Source organism: Salmo salar, chromosome ssa22 (genome assembly GCF_905237065.1).
Source record: "Salmo salar chromosome ssa22, Ssal_v3.1, whole genome shotgun sequence".
Lineage (NCBI taxonomy): Eukaryota > Metazoa > Chordata > Actinopteri > Salmoniformes > Salmonidae > Salmo > Salmo salar.
Window position 1 is genome coordinate 46,225,596 of NC_059463.1, and position 22,922 is coordinate 46,248,517.

Sequence of the window (22,922 nt, forward strand, 5' to 3'; positions counted from 1 at the left end):
AAGAAGGGCGGGGGTGTACGCCTTATGGTTAACAAGACGTGGTGTGATCATAACAACATACAGGAACTCAAATCCTTTTGTTCACCTGACTTAGAATTCCCCACAATCAAATGCCGACCGCATTATCTACCAAGAGAATTCTCTTCGATCATAATCACAGCCGTGTATATTCCCCCCCAAGCCGACACATCGACGGCCCTGAAAGAACTTCATTGGACTCTATGTAAACTGGAAACCACATATCCTGAGGCTGCATTTATTGTAGCCGGGGATTTTAACAAGGCTAATCTGAAAACAAGGCTCCCCAAATTCTATCAGCATATCGACTGTGCTACCAGGGCTGGTAAACCCTAGACCACTGTTATTCTAACTTCCGCGACGCATATAAGGCCCTCCCCTGCCCTCCCTTCGGAAAAGCTGACCACGACTCCATTTTGTTGCTCCCAGCCTATAGACAGAAACTAAAACAGGAAGCTCCCGCCCTCAGGTCTGTTCAACGCTGGTCCGACCAATCGGATTCCACGCTTCAAGACTGCTTCGATCACGTGGACTGGGATATGTTCCGCATTGCTGCGAACAACAACATTGACGAATACGTTGACTCGGTGAGCGAGTTCATTAACAAGTGCATCGGCGATGTCGTACCCACAGCGTCTATTAAAGCATTCCCAAACCAGAAACCATGGATTGATGGCAGCATTCGCGCAAAACTGAACGTGCGAACCACTGCTTTTAATTAGGGCAAGGTGACCGGAAACATGACCGAATACAAACAGCGTAGCTATTTCCTCCCCAAGGCAATCAAACAAGCTAAGCGTCAGTACAGAGACAAAGTGGAGTCGCAATTCAACGGCTCAGACACGAGAGGTATGTGGCAGGGTCTACAGTCAATCACGGACTACAAAAGGAAAACCAGCCCCGTCGCGGATCAAGATGCCTTGCTCCCAGACAGACTAAACCATTTTTTGTCTCGCTTTGAGGACAATACAGTGCCACTGGCACGGCCCGCTAGCAAAACCTGCGGACTCTCCTTCACCGTAGCCAACATGAGTAAAACATTTAAACGTGTTAACCCTCGCAAGGCTGCAGGCCCAGACGGCATTCCTGGCCACGTCCTCAGAGCATGCGCAGACCAGCTGGCTGGTGTGTTTACGGACATATTCAATCTCTCCCTATCCCAGTCTGCTGTCCCCACATGCTTCAAGAGGGCCACCATTGTTCCTGTTCCCAAGAAAGCTAAGGTAACTGAGCTAAATGACTACCGCCCTGTAACACTCACTTCTGTCATCATGAAGTGCTTTGAGAGACAAGGACCATATCACCTCCACCCTACCTGACACCCTAGACCCACTCCAATTTGCTTACCGACCCAATAGGTCCACAGACGATGCAATCGCCATCACACTGCCCTAACCCATCTGGACAAGAGGAATACCTATGTAAGAATGCTGTTCATCGATTACAGCTCAGCATTTAACACCATACTACCCTCCAAACTCGTCATTAAGCTCGAGACCCTGGGTCTCGACCCCGCCCTGTGCAACTGGGTCCTGGACTTCCTGACGGGCCGCACCCAGGTGGTGAGGGTAGGTAACAACATCTCCACCCCGCTGATCCTCAACACTGGGTCCACACAAGGGTGCGTTCTCAGCCCTCTCCTGTACTCCCTGTTCACCCACGACTGCGTGGCCATGCACGCCTTCAACTCAATCATCAAGTTTGCAGACGACACTACAGTGGTAGGCTTGATTACCAACAACGACGAGACGGCCTTCAGGGAGGAGGTGAGGGCCCTCGGAGTGTGGTGTCAGGAAAATAACCTCACACTCAATGTCAACAAAACTAAGGAGATGATCGTGGACTTCAGGAAACAGCTGATGGTTGATGATATTACTAGCTAAACTAGCTTGTCCTGTGTTGCATATAATCAATGTGGTGCCTGAAATTGTGTCACTTCTCTTGCGTTCAGTGTAAGCAGAGTCAGAGTATATGCAGCAATTTGGGTCGCCTGGCTTGTTGCAAACTGTGTGAAGGCCATTTCTTCCTAACAAAGAACGTAACTAATTTGGCAGAATTTTACATAATTATGACATAACATTGAAGGTTGTGCAATGTAACAGTAATATTTAGACTTAGGGTTGCCACCTGTTTGATAAAATACGGAACGGTTCCGTATTTCACTAAAGTGAATAAACGTTTTGTTTTCGAAATTATAGTTTCCGGATTTGACCATATTAATGACCTAGGGCTCGTATTTCTGTGTGATTATATATTACAATTAAGTCTATGATTTGATAGAGCAGTCTGACTGAACGGTGGTAGGCAGCAGCAGGCTCGTAAGCATTCATTCAAACCGCACTTTCCTCCGTTTGCCAGCAACTTTTCACAATGCTTGAAGCACAGCGCTGTTTATGACTTCAAGCCTATCAACTCCCGAGATTAGGCTGGAAATACTACATTGCCTATAAGAACATCCAATGGTCAAAGGTATATGAAATACAAATGTTATAGCGAAATAGTCCTATAATAACTACAACCTAAAACTTATTACCTGGGAATATTGAAGACTCATGTTAAAAGGAACAACCAGCTTTCATATGTTCTTATGTTCTGAGCAAGGAACTTAAACGTTAGCTTTTTTACATGGCACATATTGCACTTTTACTTTCTTCTCCAACACTGTGTTTTTGCATTATTTAAACCAAATTTAACAGGTTATTATTTATTTGAGACTAAATTGATTTTATTTATGTATTAAGTTAAACTAAAAATGTTCAGTCAGTATTGTTGTAATTGTCATTATTACAAATATATATATATATATATATATATATCGGTATCAGCTTTTTTTGGTCCTCCAATAATCGGTATCGGCATTGAAAAATGATAATCGGTAGACCTCTATTGGATACCACGAAATTGGGAAGAAAACGGGCAAAAAAAAAAAAATGTATTAAACATTTTAAAATAAAATGTGTACACGAACAATTCAATTTTATTATCAGAAAATGTTTATCTGAAAAAGGGCTGTTGCTAATCAAGCTGGTTTTCCTTTCTACCTCACTTTGCTAATAACAGTGCTTGACTTGGGCAGGAGCTGAGTACTGGCACCTCAAATGTTCTACTGCTTGAGCTCCTGAATATTAGCTTGAAAGTATTGTGGAGCTCCTGCACCTAAAATAAACAGTACTGGAGTTGTGCCGAAAATCTCCCCGGACAAATTCCCCCCTTCTAATTTCCTTAATTTTGTGGCTAGAGTCAAATACTTTCTATAGAACAAACTTCATGTCAGGATAGGCAACCGAAATGAATAATTCATGTATGTGTGTTACGTTAAACATAGAGGAAGTAAAATGTTGGCAAGCAATAAACATTTAAACAACTATGGTTGAATTATTATCCTTACAGTTTCAAAAATACTTATTTTAATTAAAAAAAAAAAATGTTTTATTTTTTTTATTAACAATATCAACAAACAAACAAGCGTTTCGGCACCCAAAATGAGTACTGGAACCTATTTCAGGCTAATACGCTGTAATCTTTATGATGTAAAACTGTGGCATTTCCCTTGACATACTCAGGTATTACAATAGACGCCATTATACCGTTTCTATAAGAGTAACAAGCACGCACTCACTTATTATTTGGACATAATTATGTCTTTAATTTCTATGATAACGGAGTGATAAATGTGGAAGTGAGAAATGTCCCTAAAGTAGCTGTAGAGGGCAGCAGAGAGGAACCCACTGACACACCAGTTCGGCTTTCATCAGGCCATCATGGGTCCTGCCCTTCTCAGCTCGTCGTGGGCCTCCCCTTTCCCCCCTGCTGAGGTTGTTGCTGCTGCTGCCTAGACTGCTGCTGCCTGGCACACTGCTGCATCTCTCCCCCCTAGGCCAGCCGAGACAGTTGCTCCTGAACCTGGGCATGCTCCCGCTCAAACCTGCACACAGGATATATGACACACGTGAAAAACACAACACATGTGACAGTGGAGATCTGTAGAGCAGGGGTGACCAACCTTCCTTTTTTTGTGATGAATTGTTTATTGATTTGAGGAACAGTGGAAAACATAACACAAAAACACACATAAAATGAAAAACAAAGGCGAAGGATGACCACTAACGTTACAGCACCATATTTCAATATTTTGATGACAGTAGATAGTCTGTAGCCAATTGGATGGAAACCTTTCATGCGAATATTCTAAAATCAGCATAAAGAAAATATTGCGCCAGTGGTGAGTTTCCACCAAACGGATTTGTTGTGGATAGAAGTCCGTGATGATGTAGTGCACACAAAATGTACTTTTTAGCTGAAGTTTTCAGGTACCAAATAAAAATCTACATATCTATGTGTTTCCATTGCATTTTCAACTCTACCGATAGTTTTGTGACAAACTGTTGCATTAAATAGCAAATGTGCTTACTGTGGTCTTGGCACGTGCGCTCTAGTCAACAGCTTGCAGATACAGTGCGGGTAGGCAAGTCTAAGCGATGATTATTATTATGGATAAGCGCGAGAACATTTGTATTTGTCTGTTGGCATTTAGAAAATTATACCGAAACTTCCTGTTTCCATCACAGCTGTCGTGTTGTTTTTTATATGGTAAAACTTTACTCGCATAAAAACTGTGGATGGAAACATGGGTTGTGAGCAAATCTAAAATATACACCCTATTTCCTATGTTGGGCAGCACTTTTGTCCTGGGGCCGCTTTCACAAAGCTTCCCAGAGTTAGAGTCATGATCCAGGATCAGTTTAGCCTTTTAACCTATAATGAATAAGAGGGGGAGCCTGATCCTAGATCAGCAGTTCAACTCTGAGACTCCCTGTGAATACGGGCCCAGGTCAAAAGCACCCTAGTAGACTACGTAGGGAATAGGGAACCATTTGGAACAATTACAAGTTAAAAACAGCCATCAACATGGCCCTTATTTAATCCCTGAACAGTAGCAGACCTAACATAATGTGTTCCTCACTCTGGATAGTTGATTTAAAAGACCATCAATCTCCAATGATATCATAGTAGAATTCAGAACATCACTGATATACTGAGTGGCAAATTAAGATTTATTTTTCATTGTTTAGTCAATAACATAAAGGACAAACGTGGGGCTTGTTTCCCGGACATCTCCATTAAGACTCTCCATAGATCATCCTTTTTAGTCTGGGACTAGGCTTAATCTGTGTCCGGGAAACCGACCCATATAGAGTTGAAGTCGGAAGATGACCTCCACTTAGGTTGGAGTCATTAAAACTCGTTTTTCAACCACACCACAAATTTCTTGTTAACAAACTATTGTTTTGGCAAGTCGGTTAGGACATCTACTTTGTGCATGAAACAAGTAATTTTTCCAACAATTGTTTACAGACAGAGTATTTCACTTATAATTCACTGTATCACAATTCCAGCGTGTCAGAAGAGTACATACACTAAATCGACTGTGCCTTTAAACAAGTTGGAAAATTCCAGAAAAGTATGTCACGGCTTTAGAAGATTCTGATAGGCTAATTGACATAATTTGAGTCAATTGGAGGTGTACCTGTTGATGTATTTCAAGGCCTATGTATTTTTCAGTGCCTTTTTGCTTGACATCATGGGAAAATCAAAAGAAATCAGCCAAGACCTCAGATAACAGAATGCAGACCTCCACAAGTCTGGTTCATCCTTGTGAGCAATTTGCAAATGCCTGAAGGTACCCTGTTCATCTGTACAAACAATTGCATGCAAGTATAAACACCATGGGACCACGCAGCCGTCATACCGCTCAGGAAGGAGACGCGTTCTGTCTCCTAAAGATGAATGTACTTTGGTGCGAAAGTGCAAATCAATCCCAGAACAACAGCAAAGGACCTTGTGAAGATGCTGGAGGAAACAGGTACAAAAGTATCTATATCCACAGTAAAACTAGTCCTATATCGACATAACCTGAAAGACCGCTCAGCAAGGAAGAAGCCACTGCTCCAAAATCGCCATAAAAAAAGCCAGACTATGGTTTGCAAATGCACATGGGGACAAAGATCGTACTTTTTGGAGAAATGTCCTCTGGTCTGATGAAATAAAAATAGAACTGTTTGGCCATAATGACCATCGTTATGTTAGGAGGAAAAAGGGGGATGCTTGCAAGCTGAAGAACACCATCCCAACCGTGAAGCGTTGGGGTAGCAGCATCATATTGTGGGGGTGCTTTGCTGCAGAAGGGACTGGTGCACTTCATAAAATAGATGGCATCATGAGGAAAGAAAATGATGTGGATATATTGAAGCAACATCTCAAGACATCAGTCAGGAAGTTAAAGCTTGGTCGCAAATGGGTCTTCCAAATGGACAATGACCCCAAGAATTCTTCCAAAGTTGTGGCAAAATGGCTTAAGGACTACAAAGTCAAGGTATTGGAGTTGCCATCGAAAAGCCCTGACCTCAAACCCATAGAAAATTTGTGGGCAGAACTGAAAAAGCGTGTGCGAGCAAGGAGGCCTACAAACCTGACTCAGTTACACCAGCTCTGTCAGGAGGAATGGGCCAAAATTCACCCAACTTATTGTGGGAAGCTTGTGGAAGGCTACCCGAAACGTTTGACACAAGTTAAACAATTTAAAGGCAATGCAAACCAAATACTAATTGAGTGTATGTAAACTTCTGACCCACTGGGAATGTGATGAAAGAAATAAAAGCTGAAATAAAATCACTCTAAAATCACTCTCTGATATTTCACATTGTTAAAATAAAAGTGATCCTAACTGACCTAAAACAGGGAATTTTTACTCAGATTAAATATCAGGAATTGTGAAAAACTGAGTTGAAATGTATTTGGCTAAGGTGTATGTAAACTTCTGACTTCAACTGTAGGTTAGTTAGGTAGTAAGTATTACTACCTGTTCCTTGACAGCGAGGAAAATGTATTTGTGGCAGAGAACTAATTGAGAAAGATATCAATTGTTCTGAATGCCATAACCAACCAATATACATAAAAAGCATACATCATGATGAATGTGAACATACAAGATTAAAACATTAAATTTTTATTCATTAAATCTCTTTAGATCAAATCAGTCAGAAAAAAATGAGTGTACAGAAAAACAGAACAGAATGAATCATCACAACTGGGGACCGTCACCATCAGCATGACTACGGTAGCATCTATGTGGCAACTACCAGTTTACACAGCTCAGCAGTACCAGAGACGAAACCCAGGATAGAGGGGCTGAGTGAATGTGGTCTGGACTCTGGAGGAGGGTCATTGTGTCAGAAATGTTGTAGCAGGACAGAGCCTTACGGTCCAGGTACACTCCTACTCTGGAGGACTGAGGACCTGATACTTTTGTCTCAACATTGTGTCTAAAACGATAACCACCATTAATGAAAACTGAACTTCAGGACTTGTCAGTGTCCAAATGCATTACCACTCCTTGTTCTGCTGATGTCTTTATATGAGACTGCTGCAAAAACCCACTTCCCACTCCACTCCACCTCCCAGTAACATCGTCCAGACAGACCCTCCCAACATAGCACCATCCGGGTGTTTATGAATCTGTCTGGATGATCAGGATATGGTTGTGCATGGAGTGTAGAGGTCACCTTTCTGTTCCCATCAGACAGAGAGAGTTCTCTATGTGCTGTGTTTGAGTCCAGTGTAAGCTGACAGGAATATTGTGAGAACTGTTCTCTGGTCTTGGGCTCTGGAGGCAGTAAAACATCCACTTTATTGACTGTAGTGGAGATCACTGTCCATTCTCCTTTAAGGAAGTCATCTAGTTTCCCCCTCGACTAAGTCTTACTCACATATCCAAAGTTTTGAAGAGGACGGACAAGCGATGCTGGGTAAGTCTGAAGATACACTGGGACTGGAGAGAGACCGATAACTGGAGGAAATGGATGTGACCCTCTGTGTTTGAGAGCTGCTCCAGCTCAGCGCTTCTCCACCTCAGCTCAGCTATCTCCTGCTCCAGTTGCTCCAGGTGTCCCTCAGCACGACTTATTTGAGCCTTCTCTTGGGCTCTGATCAGCTCCTTCACCTCATAGTGCCTTCTCTCAATGGAGCGGGTCATCTCAGTAATGATCTTCTCACTGTCTTCCACTGCTGCCTGTGCAGAGCACTTGAGAGACTCCACAGCCTGTTGGAGCTCCTTCTCTCTCTCTCCTGGACCTTCTGTTGACTCATCCCCAGCTGCCTTCATTTTTCAGTCCTCTCTGCTGCAGCTAACACTGCATCATGGCTTTTATGTTCATCCATTGTACAAATAAAACAAACACACTGTTGACCGGGACGGGAGTAAATATCCAGCAGTTTGTCATGACGAGAGAAGATCTTCTCCTGTAGATGTGGGGTGGCTTTGACCAGATTGTGTTTCTTTAGTCCAGGAATATCACAGTGAGGCTGGAGGTGAGTCTCACAGCAGACACCAGACATACCAGACAGGACATGAGGGCTTTCTGCTTTCTGGTCCCAGTGCAGAAATCACATGCCACATCTCCAGGTCCAGCATAGCACAGAGCAGAAGGGGGAGCAGCCTGGAGGCCTATCTTCTTTAGTTTTTCTACCACCTCAGCAAACATGTTATTTTTCTTCAGAGCAGGCCTTGGAGTGTCATCATCCTGATCGCAGCAGCCTTCAATACAGCCCCTACAGTAAATGTGTTCACAGTTAATAGTAACCAGCTCCTTCAGTATATCCAGACAGACAGAACAACAGAACTGGTCCTGGTCCAGCAGAACTCCCTGTTGAGACATTTAAACTGTTGTTGTTCCCTAACAGACAGACGACACAGAGACTCAGATCAGTTTTGTTTGCGCAGAAGAGAGTTTGTGGGAGGGGGAGGGACTTCCTGGTTCTGCCAGAAGAGTAGGGTTAAAGGGAGCGAGTGAGGGAGTGAGGGAGGTAAGAGTTAGGGAGAGACAGAGAGAACTGCATGCATCTTCAAGAGAGGACAGAGATTTGTGTTCCTAGGTTAGGCCCCTTAATATGGAAACAATCAAATAATGAACCTTCTCAAATGTGAGTTGTTAACACGTACTTCATATATTCTAAGGTTTTTGTGTAAAAAAGGAAACCTTGATAAAATCTAAGGGTAACACTTTCTATGAAGTACATGTATAATGATTTATAACATCCTTTTTAATGCCTTATAATACACTTCTAATGTATTCTGAAACGGACTAGAAGGGTGCATAGGGGAAGTTCACCCTTCGGAGATCTTTTATGTTTTGTTATATGAGATAATCTTCATCAGCTAACGTAACTTTTTGTGAATTTTAAAGCATTTATGTAGTGGTCATGTTAACTGACTGCCATTATATCATAGAGCAAAACAAATAAAATCTCCAAAGCCTATATTAACCTCAAACCTTATTTTCGGGGAGTGTTTATTCCAAAATACTCTTCTTTCCCCATTAATTTTCCCCTAGGGATGGCTGAACAAACCAGAGGTAACTCATTTCAGGGTAATAGGATTACAAACTGGCGAGCTCTATTACGGTTAAAAGTTTCATTGTCTTATTGTAGCCTACCAGCTGCTAGTGTTGCGTGCTGGCCAGACCACGACGCATAGCGGGCTGGGGTAACCGAGACAGAGTTCATTTGAGGACACGGGAATACATGACAGTAGAATGCGGGGCTACTTGCATTTGCGATATAATACACACCATTTCCATTCTATACTGCCTACAGTTTACAAGAGCTATAGCAACTTAATAGTATGTATTTAAAATATATCAGTGACTTTATGTTGCATTTAACTTATCGGTCGCCAAATTATTTTACTTTAGCAATGAAAGTCGCCGTTTCCCAAGTGGTAGCTTAGCTTAACTCCATGAATGACTGACCTCGTTCTGATTCATGTCGATTTACATTTTTCTCCACATACTTTCACAGGCTCCCATTGTCGGCTTGTGTTCACCTGTATTTCAACAACTGCTGCCCTACTGTAGAGTATTTGACAGATCTACAATAGTGCGAGAGCGACAGCAGTGCCTCATGTACGAAATACTCCAAGAAAGGACCAGTTCGAGGCATCTTTAGGAACTCAGTCAGGGTCACTAGGTGCAATTTCAAAATTTGGTTGTGCATCAGAAGTTTTTCTCTTGTTCTCCTGGCATTCACCTAACAAAGTTTCGTCTGACGGACTGCCAGATGGTGAAGCGTGATTAATCACTCTAGAAAACGCATTTCCACTGCTCCAGAGTCCAATGGCGGTGAGCTTTACACCACTCCAGCAGACGCTTGGCATTGTACCAGGTGATCTTAGGCTTGTGTGCGGCTGCTCAGCCATGGAAACCAATTTCATGAAGCTCCCGAAGAACAGTTGGGCTGATGTTGCTTCCAGAGGCAGTTTGGAACTCGATAGTGAGTGTTGCAACCGAGGACAGACTATTTTTAGGCACTACGCGGTTCAGCGGTCCTGTTCTGTGAGCTTGTGTGCCCTACTACTTTGTGGCTGAGCAGTTGTTGCTGCTAAACATTGCCACAACACAATAACAGCACTTACAGTTGACCAAGACAGCTCTAGCAGGACCGAAATGTGACGAACTGACTTATTGGAAAGGTGGCATACTATGACGGTGCCAGGTTTAAAGTCACTGAGCTGTGCATGGCAGTGTGTTCGATTGTATACACCTGTCAGCAACAGGTGTGGCTAAAATAGCCAAATCCACTAATTTGAAGGGGTGTCCACATACTTTTGTATATATAGTATATATGGCCAATATGCTAAGGGCTGTTCTTATGCACAACGCAATGTGGAGTGCCTAGAAAAAGCCATTAGCTGTAGTATATTGGCCACATATCACAAACCCACAAGGTGTCTTACTGCCATTATAAACTGATTACCAACGTAATTAGAAGAGTAAAAAGTACATTTGTCTTACACATGGTATACGGTCTGATATACCACAGCTTTCAGCCAATCAGCATTCAGGGCTTGAACCACCCAGTTTATAAAGTAGAATACACTACACACAAGTATCCCTCGATCATGTGTAGTACTTCCTATAGAATGTTGTAGTATACTATTGGAAATACTACAGTATTATCCCCCCAAAAAACACTAGTAAATACTAAAGTAATGTCCACCAAAAAAAAAAAAAACTTACATGCCAAGTATAGACCATATATTGTGTTCCCTACAGGTTATAGAAAAGAGCAGAAGCTTTGAGCTACCCATTCAGACTCCAGTTCTACCTACAGGTTTTGGAAAATGTGCTCTTTTAGTATTTGTCCTGTATGTTTCCTCAATGAGAAAGCACCCACATGTCCAAGATAATAAAATAAAAACACTATAGTAAATACAGTACACTACAGTAATGTCCACAAACACACTACAGTATACTAGTCATGTCCGCAAAAACACTACAATAAAGTCAGCAAAAAAAATACAGTGAACACGATAGTATAAAATATTTAATTCTCTGTATTTATACGAAAATATACTATAGAATTTTGTCATGTGGGACCCCATGGCAAAATGTGTAGAATTACAGGAAATGTACTTCAAAAACAATGTCTCTCTCCACCATCAAGAGGGGGGGGCACTAAAATATTCTGCTTGTGAAGTGACCCCCCCCCTTCAAACCAAATCTTGCTTAGGGCCTCCAAAAGGAAAGGTCACTTTTCCAGGACATGCAGTATTCTCCACAGTATAGGTGGATAAAATAATCAGAATGCAATTACATTTTATCACACATCATAGGCGACCATAAAGGGGCTGGGAATTGTACCTCTGTAGTCATCCCCTGCCTCCCAGAAATCTAAATCTCCAAATGTTGTGCATGTTTGTACAAGAAAGATGATTGGTTAGTCCAAAATATATATAAAATTGTGTGCCATACATTCAGCTTTGGCTAACCCCAGACAACTGAAACACTGCATGCCATGCACAACTGAAACATTTACTGGGACCACTTTCCATATGCAATACCACAACAAAACACCAAGGGGAGACACAGTCCAAAGAAAATACATATGGGCAGGCTATAGGAATGAAAAGGAAGCATATTTTAATAGTCTCTCATGGAATGCTGAAACACCGTTCTTTTATTTTAATTTAATAGTGTATCATTGAGCTATAAATTGTTCACAAATTGCTGGCATCAAGTATCCTCACTCTTTTTCAAAGTTCTTTCATTTACCATCTTAAATATTATATTCAATATTTAACATGACTGCACTTGCATTTGAAACCCACACCCAGAGACCTTATTCATGATGATTTGAGTATAGTATAATTTTGTACCTCAAACGCAACTCTTCCGACATTTCTCTAGAAATATAAGGCAGTGTTTGAGAGCAAGCAACAGTCTGTTGATGCAGGGCAGGTATTGGGAAGAGCAAAGCAGAAGACTTGTATAAAATACTACAATGACAATATAAAATGCTTGTTTTGTGGTGGCATACGCTTATGAAAAAAATAAATGTCTCTTATAATACGTAGTGATGCTATCCTAGTAGGTTGGTGACACCTTAAATTGGGCAGAACGGGCTCGTGGTAATGACTGGAATAAAATACATCAAACACATGGTTTCCATGTGTTTGACGCTTTTCCATTTACTCTGTTCCAGCCATTATGATGAACCATCCTCCCCTCACTAGCCTCCACTGGATGCTATAATGTCACATGAATAACTTCACCCACTTCACATTTTATCATAGCAAACATAACATTAATCGTTAGGGGAATGAATATCAGTGACAAAATCAAGAGGGGCATAAACAAAACTAAAATCAAAAAAGTGACATCGTAATTCACACAAACTGGAATTACATTGTTTTCAGCCACCAATAGAATTTCTTTCCCAGCAAGCCATGTGTTGTGGGCAACTAAGTTCACAGCAGACATACAAGTAGGAATTAAGACAAGGAAGTAGGGCTTCATGAAAATTGGTATTTAGTTTGCGTTGAGCACCATGAGCAATCAGATGGACTTTGTTTAAAAGTTGCTCTTTCTTTGTGATGAATGCAGGGTTGACTATAAAGAACACAAGGGAAACCCCATAAGTTGACTTCATCAATAATTTCATATAGTGAAAACAAATTTCAAGTCGTTAAAATAACCTCACTTTTCAGTTGAATCCAATGTATATGGGCATGAATATTTCTTGAAATAAAAATGTCCACAAAATACATTGTTTCGCCACAAGTGCTGTTCCTGCCTTCTCCATCTCATTTGATTGGTGGTTGGAAAGTTTTACTTAAGTCATAAGCACCTTTAATACCAGGAATGATCAGCTGATGGAACTACCGATCGACATAAAACCAAGCAGTCACTAAAATAACTAAAACCGACGCCAAACAATAACATAAAATAGGTAGAGGCGACATGGGTGCGGCATGGCATCCATTTTGGGTCTCTCCCAGCCCCAGCAGCAAGTTACATAGATACCAGTTAATCACTGCTAATTGTCTGACATGGCATACCAAGTCCCGGCATTCCCTGTGGCTCAGTTGGTAGAGCATGGTGTGTGCAACACCAGGGTTGTGGGTTCGATTCCCACGGGGGGGCAGTACAAAAAAAAAAATGCATGAAATGTATGCATTCATTACTGTAAGTCGCTCTGGATAAGAGCGTCTGCTAAATGACTAAAATGTAAATGTAAAATGTAGACTCAAGCCAAACAGGTCTTCAATTTCTACATGACGTTACACTGTAGGATTTCGATCATCAACAAGAGGGGGAAAAAAAGCACTGATATCAAACATTAAAAAAATAATTAAGCACACTTGATTCATTATGAGTGATGTAATTTAGAGAAGGCTCCTAGCGCGATAAGAACAGGGCTGGCCTATAGGGAGTGAGGCAGTTATTCAATACAAGACGATTACAAATCTAATACAAGGCCACAGTTAATGGACTTTACCTCAGTTGTAATCCTTCGATGGAAATGTATCGGACATTACCTTTACATTATCTTCTTATCTTGGTCAGCCACACACTAATTTACAGGGGGGATAATACTTGACTGAAGTTGTAGAAATATCCCCTGCAGGTATTGGGGGAAAATGTCATGTTTGAGCCAGAATGGACAAGGCAGCAAGATCCAAAATGGAGAACAGACAGGCGCTGAAATGAGAGTCAATTCACAGTGTCTCCGGAGGGAGAGAGTGCCATAGCAAACTCCAACTTCTCCACTCAACAAGTCCAATATCCCCTATCCTGCCTTTTCATTTCCTCTCCTCTCAGGCATTGATGGCTCTCCAGCGGTCGCTGTTGAAAGGACCAGAGGCCACATCGTCCAGGTAAGCAGCTATGCCGGTGCCCATGGTTGCAGCAGTCAGGCCATCTATCTGGGTGCCGGGGTAGAAGGAGCCCTGTTCCAGCTGCTCCTTGTGGCCCAGGCCTGAGGTGGGGGGCAGGTGGACATCCGTCTGGTCGTCAGGCTCGTCCACCTGACACTTGTAGGAGAAGAGGACCTTGGGCTCTGAGCTGGAGGAAGGAGGAGAGAAGGATGAAGACAGATGGTAGAGAGAGGGACGAGGAGAGAAAGTGAAAGGGATAAAGAGACCAAAGACGACCGGAGAGAGAGATTGTATCACAAGGTGGCAGTAAAAAGCGACCAAACATGAATTCAAGAACATTTCCGTGTCCTCCATCCTTCTTTCCTGAATTCATCTCAAAGCGCATTGGATCAGAGGATCTAAGACCCCTCCTCAATGAGCCTTGAGAGGAATTGAGAAAAAAAGACAAAAGGACAGCAGAAGCAAGGATTTGACATCAAGTAACATTTTCAGACAAAGCCATAGTTTTTGGCCTTTGATCTACATACCCGAAGAAGCCTTTGAGGAAGGTGACGTAGATGAGTGGGGGAAACACAGAGAAGTAGATGAAGGTGGTGACATCCACGCAGCTGCTCAAATCACACAGAAACACATCAAACTTTAACAGGGGGCTGACTGTGACCCCTACGCAGTAGCCGTACCTTAAGGGCGGGCTGCCTTCTGAGAATTCGTAGGTGATCGAATAATCCCCCACTTTCCTCCATTCTGCTAGCAAACGTGCAATCCTTGGGAGAATAAAATCTACAAGTTACGCGGAAGATAAAACTACCAACAGGACATTAAAAACTAACATTTTATGCTTCATGGAGTCGTGGCTGAATGACGACAATATCAATATACAGCTGGCTGGTTAGAAGATGTACCGGCAGGACAGAACAGTTGCATCTGGTAAGAGAGAGTTTTCATCTGTATTCTTCGTAGCTGTCGGCATCGATTAATTGTCTCTGGCCCCCTCCCAGTTAGGGGGAGTGATGAGCTCTACAGCAGAGTCTCACAACTCAATCGCTGGTTGAAAACTGTTTTCTGCCCCTCCCAAAAGATAGAATTTGTAGATAATTGGCCCTCTTTCTGGGACTCACCCACAAACAGGACCAAGCCTGGCCTGTTGAGGAGTGACGAACTCCATCCTAGCTGGAGGGGTGCTCTCATCTTATCTACGAACATAGACAGGGCTCTAACTCCTCTAGCTCCACAATGAAATAGGGTGCAGGCCAGGCAGCAGACTGTTAGCCAGCCTGCCAGCTTAGTGGAGTCTGCCACTAGCACAGTCAGTGTAGTCAGCTCAGCTATCCCCATTGAGACCGTGTCTGTGCCTCGATCTAGGTTGGGCAAAATTAAAGATGGCGGTGTTCGCTTTACCAATCTCACTAGTATAAAGACCTCCTCCATTCCTGCCATTATTGAAAGAGATTGTGATACCTCACATCTCAAAATAGGACTACTTAATGTTAGATCCCTCACTTCAAAGGCAGTTATAGTCAATTAACTAATCACTGATCATAATCTTGATGTGATTGGCCTGACTGAAACATGGGTTAAGCCTGATGAATTTACTGTGTTAAATGAGGCCTCACCCCCTGGTTACACTAGTGACCATATCCCCCGCGCATCCCGCAAAGGCGGAGGTATTGCTAACATTTATGATAGCAAATTTAAATTTACCCCCCAAAAAACAACAACGACGTTTTCGTCTTTTGAGCTTCTATTCATGAAATCTATGCAGCCTACTCAATCACTTTTTATAGCTACTGTTTACAGGCCTCCTGGGCCATATGCAGCGTTCCTCACTGAGTTCCTATCGGACCTTGTAGTCATCGCAGATAATATTCTAATTTTTGGTGACTTTAATATTCACATGGAAAAGTCCACAGACCCACTCCAAAAGGCTTTTGGAGCCATCATCGACTCAGTGGGTTTTTTCCAACATGTCCCTTGACCTACTCACTGCCACAGTCATACTCTGGACCTAGTTTTGTCCCATGGAATAAATGTTGTGGATCTTAATGTTTTTCCTCATAATCCTGGACAATCGGACCACCATTTTATTACGTTCGCAATCGCAACAAATAATCTGCTCAGACCCCAACCAAGAAGCATTAAAAGTCGTGCTATAAATTCTCAGACAACCCAAAGATTCCTTGATGCCCTTCCAGACTCCCTCTGCCTACCCAAGGACGTCAGAGGACAAAAATCAGTTAACCACCTAACCGGGGAACTCAATTTAACCTTGCGCAATACCCTAGATGCAGTTGCACCCCTAAAAACTAAAAACATTTGTCATAAGAAACTAGCTCCCTGGTATACAGAAAATACACGAGCTCTGAAGCAAGCTTCCAGAAAATTGGAATGGAAATGGCGCCACACCAAACTGGAAGTCTTCCGACTAGCTTGGAAAGACAGTACCGTGCAGTATCGAAGAGCCCTCACTGCTGCTCGATCATCCTATTTTTCCAACTTAATTGAGGAAAATAAGAACAATCCGAAATTTATTTTTGATACTGTCGCAAAGTTAACTAAAAAGCAGCATTCCCCAGGAGAGGATGGCTCTCACTTCAGCAGTGATGAATTCATGAACTTCTTTGAGGAAAAGATCATGATCATTAGAAAGCAAATTACGGACTCCTCTTTAAATCTGCGTATTCCTCCAAAGCTCTGATGTCCTGAGTCTACACAACCCTGCCAGGACCTAGGATCAAGGGAGACACTAAAGTGTTTTAGTACTATATCTCTTGACACAATGATGAAAATAATCATGGCCTCTAAACCTTCAAGCTGCATACTGGACCCTATTCCAACTAAACTACTGAAAGAGCTGCTTTCTGTGCTTGGCCCTCCTATGTTGAACATAATAAACGGCTCTCTATCCACCGGATGTGTAACAAACTCACTAAAAGTGGCAGTAATAAAGCCTCTCTTGAAAAAGCCAAATCTTGACCCAGAAATTATTAAAAAACTAATCGGCCTATATCGAATCTTCCACTCCTCTCAAAAAGTTTAGAAAAAGCTGTTGCGCAGCAACTCACTGCCTTCCTGAAGACAAACAATGTACACGAAATGCTTCAGTCTGGTTTTAGACCCCATCATAGCACTGAGACTGCACTTGTGAAGGTGGTAAACAACCTTTTAATGACGTCAGACCGAGGTTCTGCGTCTGTCCTCGTGCTCCTAGATCTTAGTGCTGCTTTTGATACCATCGATCACCACATTCTTTTGGAGAGATTGGAAACCCAAATTGATCTACATGGACAAGTTCTGGCCTGGTTTAGGTCTTATCTGTCGGAAAGATATCAGTTTGTCTCTGTGAATGGTTTGTCCTCTGACAAATCAACTGTAAATTTCGGTGTTCCTCAAGGTTCCATTTTAGGACCACTATTGTTTTCACTATATATTTTACCTCTTGGGGATGTCATTCGAAAACATAATGTTAAATTTCACTGCTATGCAGATGACACACAGCTGTACATTTCAATGAAACACAGCTGTACATTTCAATGAAACATGGTGAAGCCCCAAAATTACCCTCGCTAGAAGCCTGTGTCTCAGACATAAGGAAGTGGATGGCTGCAAACTTTCTACTCTTAAACTCGGACAAAACAGAGATGCTTGTTCTAGGTCCCAAGAAACAAAGAGATCTTCTGTTGAATCTGACAATTATAATCTGGATGGTTGTACAGTCGTCTCAAATAAAACCGTGAAGGACCTCGGCGTTACTCTGGACCCTGATCTCTCTTTTGAAGAACATATCAAGACTGTTTCAAGGACAGCTTTTTTCCATCTACGTAACATTGCAAAAATCTGAAACTTTCTGTCCAAAAATGACGCAGAAAAATTAATCCATGCCTTTGTTACTTCTAGGTTGGACTACTGCAATGCTCTACTTTCCGGCTACCCGGATAAAGCACTAAATAAACTTCAGTTAGTGCTAAATACGGCTGCTAGAATCCTGACTAGAACCAAAAAATGTGATCATATTACTCCAGTGCTAGCCTCCCTACACTGGCTTCCTGTTAAGGCAAGGGCTGATTTCAAGGTTTTACTGCTAACCTACAAAGCATTACATGGGCTTGCTCCTACCCATCTTTCCGATTTGGTCCTGCCGTACATACCTACACGTACGCTACGGTCACAAGACGCGGGCCTCCTAATTGTTCCTAGAATTTCTAAGCAAACAGCTGGAGGCAGGGCTTTCTCCTATAGAGCTCAATTTTTATGGAATAGTCTGCCTACCCATGTGAGAGACGCAGACTCAGTCTCAACCTTTAAGTCTTTACTGAAGACATATCTCTTCAGTAGGTCCTATGATTAAGTGTAGTCTGGCCCAGGGGTGTGAAGGTGAACGGAAAGGCTGGAGCAACGAACCGCCCTTGCTGTCTCTGCCTGGCCGGTTTCCCCTCTTTCCACTGGGATTCTCTGCCTCTACCCCTATTACGGGGGCTGAGTCACTGGCTTGCTGGTGTTCTTCCATGCCGTCCCTGGGAGGGGTGCGTCACTTGAGTGGGTTGAGTCACTGACGTGGTCTTCCTGTCTGGGGTGGCGCCCCCCCTTGGGCTGTGCCGTGGCGGAGATCTTTGTGGGCTATACTCGGCCTTGTCCCGGGATGGTATGTTGGTGGTTGGATATATCCCTCCAGTGGTGTGGAGGCTGTGCTTTGGCAAAGTGGGTGGGGTTATATCCTACCTGTTTGGCCCTGTCCGGGGGTTTCATCGGATGGGGCCACAGTGTCTCCTGACCCCTCCTGTCTCAGCCTCCAGTATTTATGCTGCAGTAGTTTATGTGTCGGGGGGCTAGGGTCAGTCTGTCACATCTGGAGTATTTCTCTTGTCTTTTCCGGTGTCCTGTGTGAATTTAAATATGCTCTCTCTAATTCTCTCTTTCTCTTTCTTTCTCTCTCTCGGAGGACCTGAGCCCTAGGACCATGCCTCAGGACTACCTGGCTTGATGACTCCTTGCTGTCCCCAGTTCACCTGGCCGTGCTGCTGCTCCAGTTCCAACTGTTCTGCCTGCAGCTATGGAACCCTGACCTGTTCACCGGACGTGCTACCTGTCCCAGACCTGTTGTCCCAGACCTGCTGGAACCCTGACCTATTCACCGGACGTGCTACCTGTCCCAGACCTGCTGTTTTCAACTCTCTAGAGACAGCAGGAGCGGTAGAGATACTCTCAAAGATCGGCTATGAAAAAGCCAACTGACACTTACTCTTGTGTTACTGACTTGTTGCACCCTCGACAACTACTATGATTATTATTATTTGATAATGCTGGTCATTTATGAACATTTGAACATCTAGGCCATGTGCTGTTATAATCTCCACCCAGCACAGCCAGAAGAGGACTGGCCACCCCTCATAGCCTGGTTCCTCTCTAGGTTTCTTCCTAGGTTTTGGCCTTTCTAGGGAGTTTTTCCTAGCCACCGTGCTTCTACACCTGCATTGCTTGCTGTTTGGGGTTTTAGGCTGGGTTTCTGTACAGCACTTTGTGATATCAGCTGATGTAAGAAGGGCTATATAAATACATTTTATTTGATTTGTTTGTGATTATACCCTGATGAAGACAGCTTGGCTGTCGAAACGTTGGATATTACATTTTTTCATCTGAGCTCCTAGAGTGTGCGGCTCTCTTATTTTCTAGCAGGCAATATTAAACTAGGGAAATTGTGTCACTTCTCTTGCGTTCATTGCACGCAGAGTCAGGGTATATGCAACAGTTTGGGCCGCCTGGCTCGTTGCGAACTAATTTGCCAGAATTTTACGTAATAATGACATAACATTGAAGGTTGTGCAATGTAACAGGAATATTTAGACTTATGGTTGCCACCCGTTAGATAAAATACAGAACAGGTCCGCATTTCACTGAAAGAATACACAGTTTGTTTTCGAAATGATAGGTTATTAATATGGTCAAGTCCGGAAACTAAGGCTCGTATTTCTGTGTGTTATGTTATAATTAAGTCTGATTTGATATTTGATAGAGCAGTCTGACTGAGCAGTGGTAGGCAGCAGCAGGCTCGTAAGCATTCATTCAAACAGCACTTTCCTGCGTTTGCCAGCAGCTCTTCACTGTGCTTCAAGCATTGAGCTGTTAATGACTTCAAGCCTATCAACTCCCGAGATTAGGCTGGTGTAACCGATGTGAAATGGATAGCTAGTTAGCGGGGTGCGCACTAATAGCGTTTCAATCGGTGACGTTACTCACTCTGAGACCTTGAAGTAGTTGTTCCCCTTGCTCCGCAAGGGCCGCGGCTTTTGTGGACCGATGGGTAATGATGCTTCGAGGGTGGCTGTTGTCGATGTGTTCCTGGTTCGAGCCCAGGTAGGGGCGAGGAGAGTGACGGAAGCTATACTGTTACACTGGCAATACTAAAGTGCCTATAAGAACATCCAATAGTCAAAGGTATATGAAATACAAATGGTATAGAGAGAAATAGTCTTATAATTCCTATAATAACTACAACCTAAAACTTCTTACCTGGGAATATTGAAGACTCATGTTAAAAGGAACCACCAGCTTTCATATGTTCTCATGTTCTGAGCAAGGAACTTAAACGTTAGCTTTTTTACATGGCACATATTGCACTTTTACTTTCTTCTCCAACACTTTATTTTTGCATCATTTAAACCAAATTGAACATGTTTCATTATTTATTTGAGGCTAAATTGATTTTATTGATGTATTATATTAAGTTAAAATAAGTGTTCGTTCAGTATTGTTGTAATTGTCATTATTACAAATAAATAAATAAAAAATATTATAAAAAATCGTCCGATTAATCGGTATCGACTTTTTTTGGTCCTCCAATATTCGGTATCGGCGTTGAAAAATCATAAGTCGGTCGACCTCTAGTCTCAAGGCTTAAAAATCATTCTTTAACCAGTCTCCTCCCCTTTATTTACACTGATTTAAGTATATTTAACAGGTGACGTCAATAAGGGATCATAGCTTTCACCTGGATTTTCTTGGTCAGTCTATGTCATGGAAACTCAGTATATTTTCTACACAGTGTATATGGTTGTTATTTCAAAAGAAAAAGTGTTGTTCTTCCTACACTACAGTCTTTATAACCACACTAAATACACAACTCAACAGTTCCAGCAATGTGAATGTCACACCTGAGCTGACACCTCTTGTCTTAACATGTTTCAAAATGTTGCATTGAGGTAATGCAGTTCATTGAAAAGAAGCACAATTATAGTGACAGGACCAACACAGCCCTAACTGGCTTACCTTAACTCGCCGATGTCCTCGTATAGGACCTGCAAACATATGTGAGGCTCTGGTCCCCAGGTTGGTGTTGCTGATGTGTTCTCCACTGACGTAGCAATACACTGCCATTGTATTGCGCAATCATCACCACCGCAGTCACGGTGTCAAGCATAATGCATTCAAAGCCTAGTAGTGGGGGCAGATGTGTTACAGGGGATACAATTACCACAATGGGTTGTTGTTATTCAAGGTCAATTAATAGCGGTTTTCTTGTTCCCCAACGTAGCTATATTTACAGGTGTAGATAGATCGGGAAATTATTCAGCAAGGGTTTCTTCGACATGCTTGTTGTGCCAGCTCTGTTGCCACACAACCTTACGTTACTGGCTGTCTGTTCAATCTTGTCTTTCTCCACGTCAGGAGGTAAACATTACTTATCGGTGAAAGGAAGTGTGTCACGAAACTTGCTGTTAACTTAGTTGGCTACTAGTAGCTAGCTAACGTTAAGTATAATGCTGACTGCTGCATCTAACAGTAGTAGTTACTAAGTTAAATGCTGACGTTAGCTCTCTAACTTACACTATTGGTAGATAAGTAAAGTTAACTAACGTCAAACTGAATAACATAGCACGCTAACAATCATCTTACCGTTTCAGTAGTCTCAAATGCAGGGGCAAATGGTATATTGTGCAGAACTTTTCACGGACAATAATGTTGGTACAAGCAACCTAGATATCATACTTTTGTCGACTGTAAAATTCATGAATTATCTGAGCCAGCTAGTCACCTGACAAACCGCTTTCGCTTCTTTATCCTCGCGTCATCTCTCTTCGCCTCCTTCTCAAAACAGTGGATGAGAAAGCCAGAGGTCCCGTCCCTCTGACCTTCCACTCGAATGGGTTTTGAGAAGATGCGAAAATTGTGCGATTGAGATTCTCCCGATCACTTCGATTTGGTTCAGTTTAGGGATCGCCATATGCAAACGTGAAAAATTAAATGGCTTTCTGCAAATAAGCGTCATTATTGCAATTATTAGTACCTATCATGCTAAGTAACCAGTAGTATGCGATACTTTACAATTTGTATTACAGCTATACGCAGAAACTATTTAAGTTGCCAGTATTGCATCTTGTCTTTGAAGACAAGCTCTAACATTAAGGGACAGATCGAAATGTACTGGGGGGAGGTCCAACGAAAGGTGTCAACAACAAAAATGCACCCATCCACAACAATATATTTTCACATGACCCTCCCCTTGTACTGTAAAACAAACTGACCCCCCATAGAATTAACAAAAAATGTTTGCCACCACAAATAACAATAAATGTAGCAACCCTGTGTTTATAAACGTGGATATCGACTTTGCCACTTCAGCATGCTTTTGTGGAAAAGTCGAGCCACATTGGGCTACAGGCCAGAAGGTTGAGGGTTTTCCAACTATCACAGACCAGCT

General features: G+C 42.5%; 1 long non-coding RNA gene, 1 other non-coding gene and 1 pseudogene across 2 annotated transcripts; 1 reads left to right on the plus strand and 2 right to left on the minus strand.

Annotated features, from left to right (window-relative positions):
• Nucleotides 1-7,082: 7,082 nt before the first annotated feature.
• Nucleotides 7,083-8,772, minus strand: LOC123729685 (E3 ubiquitin/ISG15 ligase TRIM25-like; annotated as a pseudogene).
• Nucleotides 8,773-11,192: 2,420 nt separating this feature from the next.
• LOC123729735 (U7 small nuclear RNA) lies at nucleotides 11,193-11,245 on the plus strand. The gene has a single exon (XR_006761443.1). It is a non-coding gene; the product is annotated as a U7 small nuclear RNA (small nuclear RNA).
• Nucleotides 11,246-11,384: 139 nt separating this feature from the next.
• LOC123729684 (uncharacterized) lies at nucleotides 11,385-22,614 on the minus strand. The gene is made up of 4 exons (XR_006761366.1): nucleotides 22,118-22,614; nucleotides 21,491-21,655; nucleotides 14,758-14,838; nucleotides 11,385-14,417 (listed from the first exon to the last, which is right to left on the minus strand). It is a non-coding gene; the product is annotated as an uncharacterized lncRNA (long non-coding RNA).
• Between the last annotated feature and the right edge of the window lie 308 nt (nucleotides 22,615-22,922).